Raw genomic sequence first — 11,746 nt, forward strand, 5'->3', positions numbered from 1 at the left:
AGTCAATGACTTGCTAAAGGAGACCCAAAACAATGCTGAAGAAAATAACACCTTCAAAAATAGACTAACTCAAATGGCAAAAGAACTCCAAAATGTCAATGAGGAGAAGAATGCCTTGAAAGGCAGAATTAGTCAAATGGAAAAGGAGGTGCAAAAGACCACTGAAGAAAAATGCTACCTTAAAAATTAGATTGGAGGAAGTGGAAGCTAATGACTTGATGAGAAATCAAGATATTATAAAACAGAACCAAAGGAATGAAAACATGGAAGACAATGTGAAATATCTCATTGGAAAAACCATTGACCTGGATAATAGATCCAGGAGAGATAATTTAAAAATTATTGGACTACCTGAAAGCCATGATCATAAAAGAGCCTATATATCATCTTTCAAGAAATTATCAAGGAAAACTGCCCTGATATTTTAGAGCCAGAGGATAAAATAGAAATTGAAATAATCCACCAATTGCCTCCTGAAAAAGATCCCAAAAAGAAGACTCCTAGGAACATTTTTGCCAAATTCCAAAGCTCCTAGATCAAGGAGAGAATACTGTAAGCACCCAGAAAGAAACCATTTGAGTATTGTGGAAACACAATCAGGATAACATGAGATCTAGCAGCTTCAGCATTAAAGGAATGAATGGCTTGGAATACGGTATTCTGGAGGTGAATGGAGCTAGGATTAAAACCAAGAATCACCTACCCAGCAAAACTGAGTATCATGATCCAAGGCAAAATATGGATTTTCAATAAAATGGAGGACTTTCAAGCTTTCTCAGTGAAAAGACCAGAGCTGAACAGAAAATGTGACTTTCAAACACAAGAATCAAGAAAGCATGAAAAGGTAAACAAGAAAGAGAAATCATAAGGGACTGACTAAGGTTGAACTGTTTTGTTTACATTCCTACATGGAAAGATGACATGTATAATTCATGAGACCTCAGTATTAGAGTAGCTGAAGGGAATATACATATACATATACATATATAGATATAGATAGATAGATAGATAGATAGATAGATAGATAGATAGATAGATAGAGGGCACAGGGTAAGTTGAATAGGAAGGGATGATATCTAAAAAAGTAAAAGCAAATTAAGGAGGAATATATTGAGAGAGGGAGAAAGGGAGAGATAGAATGGGGTAAATTATCTCACATAAAAGTGGCAAGAAGAAGCAGATCTGTAGGAAGGGAAGAGGGGGCAGGCAAGGGGGAATGAGTGAATCTTGCTCTCATTGGATTCAAGTTGAGGAGGGAATAACATACACACTTAATTGGGTATCTTCCCCTACAGGAAAGAAGGAGGAAGGAGATAAAAAAGGGGGGATGATAGAAGGGAGGGCAGATAGGGGGAGGAGGTAATCAAAAGCAAACACTTTTGCAAAGGGACAGGGTCAAGGGAGAAGATTGAACAAAGGGGGATAGGATAGGAAGGAGCAAAATATAGTTAGTCTTTCACAGCATGAGTATTGTGGAAGGGTTTTGCATAATGATACACATGTGGCCTATGTTGAATTGCTTGCCTTCTTAGGGAGGGTGGGTGGGGAGGAAAGAGGGAAGAGAATTTGGAACTCAAAGTTTTAAAAGCATATGTTCAAAACAAAAGTTTTAGCATGCAACTAGGAAATAAGATATGCAGGCAATGGGTCATAGAAATCTATCTTGCCCTACAAGAAAGTAAGGGAAAAGTGGATGGAGGGGAGTGGTGTGACAGAAGGGAGTTCTGACTGAGGAATGAGGCAATGAGAATATATGCCATGTTGGAGTGGGGGGGAGGATAAAAATGTGGAGAAAATTTGTAATTCAAACTCTTGTGAAAATCAATGCTGAAAACTAAAAATATTAAATCAATTAAAAAAAGAAAGAAAAATTAAAAAAAAAAGATAAACTAGCTCAGCCAAAAGTTGCTGCTCCAACCACATTAGGTAACACATACATTAATAACAGTTGGCAACAATAATCACATATTTTCACTACAAAAAAAAGTTGTAATTATGTATTCGTAAGTGTGTAACTTGTAACCTCAAGTAATACCTAGTGTGGTGCTCTGAATATGCTGAACAAAGCAGTAACTAGTGTGAAGTGGCAGAGACTCAACTTTAGGACATTGAAATTTGGTGCTGATGGTCTCTTGTTTTCGTTTAGCAGCTATGTATAACTGAGTTTAATTCTTTTTTTAAATTTTTTTTTTATTTACTATATTTAGGGGCCTCATATACCAAGGCTTTTTGAATGGCTTGTGGTACATGGATTTTATTGTGAGTGTTTTGGGTACCAGGATTTATAGCTTCAATTTTGGTGCTACGCATTCAACAGATGCTCATTTTGGGGAGGGGGAGGTAACTACGGGAGGGTGGGGATGTTGAGAAACTTGTGATTTTATTGATATGCAGAACTCCCAGTCAGTAAACTCTCTCTAATTACATAGATCATGTATTTGCTAACAACTTTAAGTATTGAAGAGTTTCTTAGGGCCTTTAGGGGGTAAGTGATTTGCCTTGAATCATTCAGCCACTATGTGTCAGAGCTGAGACTTGAACCCAGATTTTCCTCACTCTAAAACCAACTCTCTACCCCCTTACATCACGCTGCCTCTCTGATACTACCTTGGAAACTGGAGGTTTGAATCAAATAAATTAAAGGAGCATAGAATATTGGAGAGGATGGCAAAAAAAGAGGTATGATGGGGATAGTGTACGTAGCTGGTCGAATAGAGAAAATCTAGCCCTGCCTATATTCTAATCTCCTGAAACTTCTTTCAGTACATTCTAACAAATTAAATTCAACGTTAAATCATAACTCTTTACTAATCATTCATTTGTACATTTTTAGACCAGTTTGAGCAATTTTTTAATCCTTTAACTCTTCTCTGTTCAAAAACATTCAATGTTTTTAAATTTGTTACTGAATAAAGGCTAGTCTTCTTAGCCTGATCTTTAGAGACCTTTAAAATCTAAGCTCAACCTAAGCTTCTGGTCTTATCTCGTTTTTCCCCTTTATGTACATTGTTCACCTGCTAAACTTATCTACTTGTAATTCTCTAAGTCTTTCCAGGTTTTTCCTATATCTATACTTTTTCATATTTTACATTTTTCTTGAAATGTACTTCTTCACCTCCACCTAGTATACATTTCTCATCTCCTTAGTGCAACAAGTGTTTATTTTTTTGCATCTACTGTGCCAGAGATACAGATATTGAAATTTTTCCTGTTTTCAAATAGATGACAATCTATCGATGGCCAAATAATGTTTCCACCATCCAAAGACCAACTCAGTTGTTCTGGGTTCCAAATATGACAGGACCCCCAGGTGTACATAATTAGGTAAATTCCACCCCTCAAACAAATATTTTTTTCCTCCTTGATTCTTTCCTAGCTGATGGCACCTCTCTTATCCAATTAGTTCAGTACTTCAGGCACCTGCAGTTTCATTGCATTGACAACTCTTTCCTGTGACATCAATAATAAATATATGACTTACAGTCTAACATGGTTGCCCAATTATCAGAGTTCAGTGACTCTGCGGTGAACTCAGAGTTCAGTCACACACCTAGTAATTGTCTGGGCAATATACGAGCCAACATCTTCCTGATTCCAAATCCAATACTCTAAACCTATATCATATTACCTCTATTTATATGCATATCTCATTCAAATTGAGATTATGGTTACTTATATGCTTGTCATATCTCCACCTAAGTTTCTTGGAGTAAGTACTTATTAAGTAAGTTTCTTTGAGTCAGAAGCTATGTCTGCTTTATATTCTCCTAATGCCTTAGTATGCAATTTATAATTATTTCTTGGGATGAATCTCAGATAGATTAGTCACCTATGAAATGTTCTTAGCACCCTAAATAAATATAAGTAAATTTAACAAAGTGCTTAACCTAAATGTTTTTGATTAGAAATCTCCTTTAGTCTTCTTTCTTTAAAATAGGTCATATACTGTTGTAAAAATTGAAGAACTGTTCATGAGGCATTCTACCTCATTTTTCCATGCCTTTGTCTGGTCTGTCCACCCATGTCCAGAATGTACATCCTCCTCACATCCAGATTTAAGCAAAAAAAAAAAACACAAAACAAAACAAATAAAAAAAAAACTGGCTGCCTTTCCATATTGTGAGTCTGATCATGTTTGATCATGGTGTTGATCAAAAATGTTAAGTCTTTTGTAAGTGTTCCTTTTTATGATGATGTTGTTATTGTGTAAATTCCTCTCCTTCTTCTGTTCCTATCACTTTGTACCAGTTCATGTAAGTTTTTCCACATTTCTCTGAAAACATTCCTTTCATTTCTTTTAGTACAATAGCATTTTATTACATTTTGATAACTATGAGTATTTATTATAAGGGCTCTACTTTTCTTTTTTATTGGAGGGAGGTGGGAAGAATAACAACTAATCTTAATTGATTTTTTTAAAAAGAATGTATTTCCTTAAGGAATTCTCTCTCTCTCTCTTTCGGTCAGTCTGTCTCCTCTCTCTGTCTCTCTCTGTCTCTTTATCTCTCTATGTCTCTCTCCATCTCTCTCTCTGTCTCTTTATCTCTCTTCTCTCTCCATCTCTCTCTCTCTCTCTCTCTTCTCTCTCTGTCTCTGTCTCTGTCTCTCTGTCTCTGTCTCTCTGTCTCTCTCTCTCTCTCTCTCTCTCTCGCTCACTCTCTCTCCCCCCTCTCTTCCTCTCTCTCTGTGTCTCCTCTCTCCCCCACCTCTCTGCATTCCCAGTGCCTAGAACACTTTCTGCTTCATAAATGCTTTTTCATCTTCAGTAAATACAAAAAAAAGATAAAGAAAACCTAGCTCCCTTTAAGGATCACCTCATGTCTCACTCCTCCTATATGCCATCATTCTTGTTTCCTCCTCCTTTCCAGTTTTTGGCACCTCCTTTCCTGTACCCTTCCCCATTGACATTACTTTTCATATTCTTTGAAATCACTTGTATGTGTGTATATCACATCTCCCGGTAGAATCACTATGGCATTTTAATCTAAAATGCGAAATAGGAAAAACAGTAACAGTTCAAGAAAATATATGTCCAAACAGTTGAACTTTATCCAAAGACATACATTTTTAATTGGCCTCTTTCAATTTGATGTTTATGTTGATGTCCTTAGAGACCCTGGGTTTGGGCCTACCCCTTCTCCTTTCTTATTTTGAATGAACATCGTAGCTTTCTATAGAAAGCTCCTGCCTACTGTTGATATTTGCTTTGTGGGAAGCACTTCTGTTTCTGCTTAATTTGGTTTAGAAAATAAGAATGTGAAAAATGAATCAAAATTAGCATTATATAGGAAGAAATATGCTTTTCATCTAAGGAACCAAAACCATTTTCTTAAGAGCCCCAGGAGTTTGATTCAGTCTTTTATTCATTCCTCCAATTTATCCTGTTTATAGTTTTCTTCTACATAGCTGTTTCTATGTTGTCTCCTTCATTAGACTATAAGCTCCTTGAGAGCAGAGACTACCTCTTGCCTTTCTTTGTATCCCCAGTGATTAACACAGTACCTGGCATATAGTTGGCACTTAATAAATATTTATTGACTAATTACTTGATTGAATTCATTTATTCATTCAATAAGCATTTATTGCATGTCTACTATGTGCTAGCAACTGTGGTAGGTTTTTCAAGACAAGAATCAAGAAGTCTCATCAATCAATCTATTAACAAGAATTTTTTAAGTACCTACTATGTGCCATTTACTTTCCAAGCTCTGGAGATACAAATAAAATGAATGAAACAATCTCTACTTGCATGGAGTTCATATTCTTCTTGGAGAGACAATAAATATTATATTCAGAATAAAGTTAAAAAAGAAAAAATAAAAATAAATCTTAGTAGTTTACTACCAGTATGTGGGGAAAGAATGCAGTAGCAGGTGGTAGGATCAGAAGAGCCTTCCTACAGAAGCTGGTTTTTAAGTTGTATCTTCAAGAAAGAGAGGGGTTCTATGAGAAGAAGGTGAAGAATGATTGTATTCCAGGCATCGAGATGGGAGACAGAATGATACATGTGAGGAACAAAGAATATCAGAGTGGCTGGATCACACAGTATAAAGAGTCGCATCTGGGAAAAAGCCAAAGGCTCATACCTAAACAAAATATTAAAGTCACTTGATAAAATCTTTCAAACAATTTGGCAATTAGTATGATGTAGGCACTCATACTGACTATCTATACATGGAACCATTGGTTACAGCAAATGGAAAAGTGTTGAATGCTATAGATAAGTTCACTTACTTTGGTGGTATATTTTCCAAGGATGTATACATTGATAATGAGGTTAATGCACGCATTGCCAGAGCTAGCTCAGTATCTGGCAGGCTCCAAAGAAAGTATTGAAGAGAAGTATTAGAAAGACTACCAAACTGAAGGTCCACGGAGCCATTGTGCTGACCTCACTGTTGTATGCCTGTGAAACCTGGATAGTATACCAATGCCATGCCAGGGAAACCTAATTGCTTCCATTTGAATTGTCTTAGGAAGATTCAAAACTAAACTGCCAAATATTCAAACTCTGCTTAAGAGGGCACAACTCCAATGGGCTGGCTGCATTGTTTGAATGCAAAACATATGCTTGCCAAAAAAAATATTCTATGGAGAACTCACAGAACGCAAGTGTTCATATGGTGGTCAGAAGAAGCAATGCAAGGACACTCTCAAGGTCTCTCTTAAGAACTTTGGAATTGATTGTGTGATGTGGGAGACACTGGCCCAGGACTGCTCAGCATGGCAGACCCACATCAAAGAAGGTGCTGTGCTTTATGAACAAAGCAGAATTGAAATAGCTCAAAAGAAATGCCAGATTCACAAGTTAGAGAACCCACCCCAAATATTCACATGGCCTACTTGTGCCCCACCTATGGTAGAACATTACATTGCAAGCTCATTTTGGTCTAATCAGCCGCAGTTGGACACACTGAAACTTGACTCTAGCATAGTGAAGTAATTTTGATCCTCTTTGAGAATGAAGGACAACAACCAGTATTCCCAAATTTAGATGAAAATCATAAATACAACTTTTAGACCATTTTTCCAATGATGTAAAAAAGCATGCATCTCAATGGCAGCTAGAGTAACTGACAAAACAAGTTTATTGCTTACTGAGAACATAGTACAAAAATGCAAAAGATGAAAGTTAAACACAATAGTTTCTAGTCAAGATGGTAACATAAAGTGGTCTAGCCAAGCCTACCTCTCCTGAGAAACACTCTAAGAAAAATGAAGAAGGCACCCAAATGAACCAAAGATTTAATAAAGACAAAAGAGGAGCAATATACTCCTTTGTTGAATCTAGTACTGTACAAGTAGATGTCAGGAAATGAATGGATTTTTTGGTCAGAAGCCCTTCAGAGGGGCCTGAAGCCAACATCAATATTGATAAATTAGGCTTGAAGTCAATGGGATTTGGGCCTAAGTCTATTGAAATCACAGATAAGATAACAGTAAGTAAATTCATGTATTGGGCCCATTCAAAAGGCCTGAGGATAATTTGATTTCTGATTTTCCTATTAGGGATAATCAGGTTTCCAGGGCTAGAGAAGAAACTCTTATGCTTCAGGTGAATATTGAAAAAGCAGGAATGGCAGTCATTATCTCATCCAAGGCAAGAGTGAAAACAGAAATTATTAAGAGAGATTAGCAGGGAAACTATATGATGCTGAAAGGTACCACAAGTAAAAAGAATAATATCAACATTTAATATATATACAATGAATGACATAGCAGCTAAGTATTTGCGGAAAAACCTAATTGCACAAGAGAGTAAGAACAAATCAATAATTTGGCCATACAACTGGAAAAAAAAAACTAGAAAAGTAAAAAATACAAAAAATAGAAATTTGGAAAAATCGTTGAAGAGATAAACACAATTGAAAATAACAAAAATTTGATTAAATTTCTCAGTTGAACCAGAAACTATTGGGGATGGAGGTAGCTAATGAAAAAAAAATCCTTAGACAACTTGATTTTAAAAAGGTGAAAATAAAATTACTCAGATCAAACATTTAAAAGTAAAGTTCACAAAAAAAACCACAAGAGAAAATAAAGGAAATTGTCAGAAACTTGTGCTCAATTACATACCAACAAAGTAATGAAGGTTAAATGGATGAAAGCTTATACACACTCATTAACAGAATAAAATAGAGATATTTAAAATCTAGTGGAAACAAAAATGAAAAAGTATAGAGGAATCCTCCAAGAAAGCAAGCCCAGGACTGGATTTTTTTTTAACCACTGAATGCTTTAAAAATAAGGTTTTTTTTTTGTTTGTTTTTCAATGACCTCTAATTCTCACTATTATTTTTCACCTTCACTTCTCATCTGTTATAAGAGATAACTTGTTTAAAATTATAAAAGAAAAGGAGGAAGAGAAAATTAGTATAGTTAATCAGTATATTAAAAATATAACATATATTGGGTCCAGGTGAATTATTATATCCACATCTGTAGATTCCACCTTCCCCCAAACTCTGGCAATTTAATTTTCTCAAATGTTCGAAGATAAATTCACTTAATTTTTAATTAAATTCTTTACAAAATTTGATAATGAAGACACCCTACAATTATGTACCAAATCCTCAGAGGCTGGGACTTTTATGCCTCAGGGAGGATGGAAACCAAACTAGTCATGATCTTGAAATAGCCCTTTCTTCTCATATTGCATTCAAGCAAATGAGCCTTGGGCTCTTCATATAATTACACTCCAGTTTTCAACTACAAAAATAGGAGGGGATCACATATATTATAGCCTACCATTTATATGTCAAAAGAGAAAACACAAGAGATGACCTACTCATAATAGGAGGGAAGCGAAAGGGGTGGATTTTGTCTACTTTTCCTCGCTTATCCTTACTCCATGCATGTTGTGATGCCTTTACAGTGTTCAAACTCGGCTCAGACATCATCTTCTGTATGACAAGCATCTTAGCCAGAAGTGATCTCTCTCTTTCAACACATTTCTGATAATATTTTGGTTTGATTCTTCTACGCATTATCATTGAGGCAGCTAGGTGGCTCAGTGGCTAAAATGCTAGTCGTAGAGTCAGGAAGACTTGAGTTCAATTGCAGTCTCAGACATTTACTAACTATGTGAGCAGGGCAAGTCACTTAGCCCCTGTTTGCCTTAATCCACTGGATATGGAAATGGTAAACCAATCTAGAATATCCTTGCCAAGAAAATCCCATGGACATTACTAAAATGATAAAAGAGATGACATCCAAAAACGAGCCCCTCAGATCTGAAAATGCCTAATATGATACAGACTTTGAAAGATGTTAGAGGATGGAAGAACATACAATGGTCCATGGGGTCAGCAAGAGTTGGACATGACTGAACAACCACATGCACTATAGTATCTTGATCAACTTTTTACTGGTTGGTGTTTCTGTTTCATATGCCTGGGTATGTTATAAGGTACCGGAGTGAAGGTATTGTGTCTTCAGTCATCTTAGTTATCTTTGTAAATGTAGTAGTTAGCATATCACTTTGAGAAAGCAGACACCTACTAAATGCTTATTGAATTATTGAAATTAGCTTTTTCCTTCTCTATCCACATAATAGTTGATCCATGGAAGGTTCACTAATTATTCCTAAGGATCAGTTCTTAACTTTAATCTATTTGCTATAGAGATAGTAAGTTACTTAGCTGACCAGCATTTATCACTGAGGGAGAAATTGAGGCTGGTGACTTTGCCCTCACTCAAATCCAAGTCAACTGCAAGTCATGTCATCATTTCCCTGATGTCACGGTCCTCTTCAAAAACAAAAGACAAACACAACTTTTGAGTGGACTGAGCTGCCTGAAAGAGGATCCAGCTAGTTGGGTAACTCTGCTTGTTCTCTCCCTCTCCCTCTCCCTCTCCCTCTCCCTTTCCCTGTTCCTCTCCCTCTCCTTCTCCTCTCCAAAGGAAGGTAAATTTTGATGGCCAGAAGCTGCCTACTTAACTTGGGGTTTACTGGCTAGATTTCTTTCTTTCTTTCTTTCTTTCTCTTTCTCTCTCTCTCTCTCTCTCTCTCTCTCTCTCTCTCTCTCTCTCTCTCTCTCTCTCTCTCTCTCTCTCTCTCTCTTCTCTTTTTCAAAAAACCTTAAACCCAGTACACTCTGAAGCTCATAGATTGGACCACAATAGGTCCCTGCCCAAGCTCCACTTAATGGCTGTATTTTGGGAGCTCCTGCCTTAGAGTGAATATCAATGATAATGGTTTCTCTTTGGAACAGAAACCCTGAGGGTCTTTCCCTCCCAGCTTGATATATTTTTTCTCTTTTTCTAATTAAAGGGGCTGGCTTTTGACTTACTCTAAGTGAGTATATGAAAAGGCCTTAGCCCAAAAGCACCAGGGTCTCCCATCACATCCTGGGTCATCGCCAGTCATCCTGGTGAATATCTGGTCACTGGATTCAGATGGTTCTGGAGGAGAAAGTGAGGCTGGTGATTTTACACAGCCCTCCCTCACTCAAATTCAAGTCAACTGCAAGTCATGCCACCATTTCCCTGATGTCATGGTCCTCTTCAAAAACCAAGGACAAACACAACAATAATTGAAGGACAACTTTGCAGACCTCTTCGTTTAGGAGCACACTAGACTTCAGTTTCATGCCAATAACTATTATTTTTATACAGACACTAGTATATGAACATCTTAATCTGATCATCTACACTAAATTTGGTGTGGGAATAGGGAAGGGAGAGAAGATAAGGCTTATATTTTGCCTCTGAATTTAATTTTTCATTATTAAGAATATGATCCCCAATGTCTTTATTTCATAACTTCCCATGTTTTGAACATTTTGAGGTATAAACCACATTTTGAACTATAAACCACCTTAGCCACTTCAACTTGCAGATGGGGAGAGTGAGGTACAGAGAAGTGAAGTTCTCAATATTCATAAGTGTCTGACACTTCTTGACCCCATTTGGTGTTTTCTTGGCAAAGATACTGAAGTGGTTTGCCATTTCCTTCTTTAGCTTATTTTACGATGAGGAAACTGAGGGTTAAGTGACTTACCTAGGGTCCCACAGAAAGTAAATGTCTGAAGCCAGATTTAAATTCAAGAAGAGGAGTCTTCCTGACTTGAGGCCTGGTACTCTATGCACTGTACCACTGAGATACCCAGTAATTGCTTTAATATGTCGCATTGACTAGAACTCACCAGGTAGGGAATTGAACAGTATTTCCAAATCATTAAAATTTAGGTTGAAGTAGTGAGGTATTATCATGATTACTACCATAATGCTCTATACATTTATTCTCAGCTCAATCAAATTCTGTTCCTAAATATTTAAATACAATTCTAGAAAATTTTAGTGCTTTAGAACAGGCCGTAATACTGAGTTCCATGAATGTACTTTCCTTTTTGTGTATAGTTAAGTCTTTATTTCTTTATTTCTAGGTAAGTCTTTGTTTTTAATACAAATCCTGATTTTTAGCGAGGATACAAAAGCATCCTGGATAGAAACCAGTTATTACCAGTAATCAATTAGCATCCCATGAGGAACTCATGTGCCACAGACTTAGTGAACAGTTTCTCCATGATGCAATCAGTTTAAGATATTGGCATAGTTCAACTCTTTGTTGTTTGAATTACTTGATAAATCAATTTCTAGGGTCCACTTCATTCACAGAACAAGACTACTTACCTGTTCAAAGTACATCACTTTTGTCCTCTAGTTGCCATATTGGCTTTCTGTCAGGTTTCACATTGATTTCAAAGTTTTATTGTTGGCTCTTACAGCACTTAATGGCTTGATA

This window comes from Trichosurus vulpecula, chromosome 5, assembly GCF_011100635.1.
Source record: "Trichosurus vulpecula isolate mTriVul1 chromosome 5, mTriVul1.pri, whole genome shotgun sequence".
NCBI lineage: Eukaryota > Metazoa > Chordata > Mammalia > Diprotodontia > Phalangeridae > Trichosurus > Trichosurus vulpecula.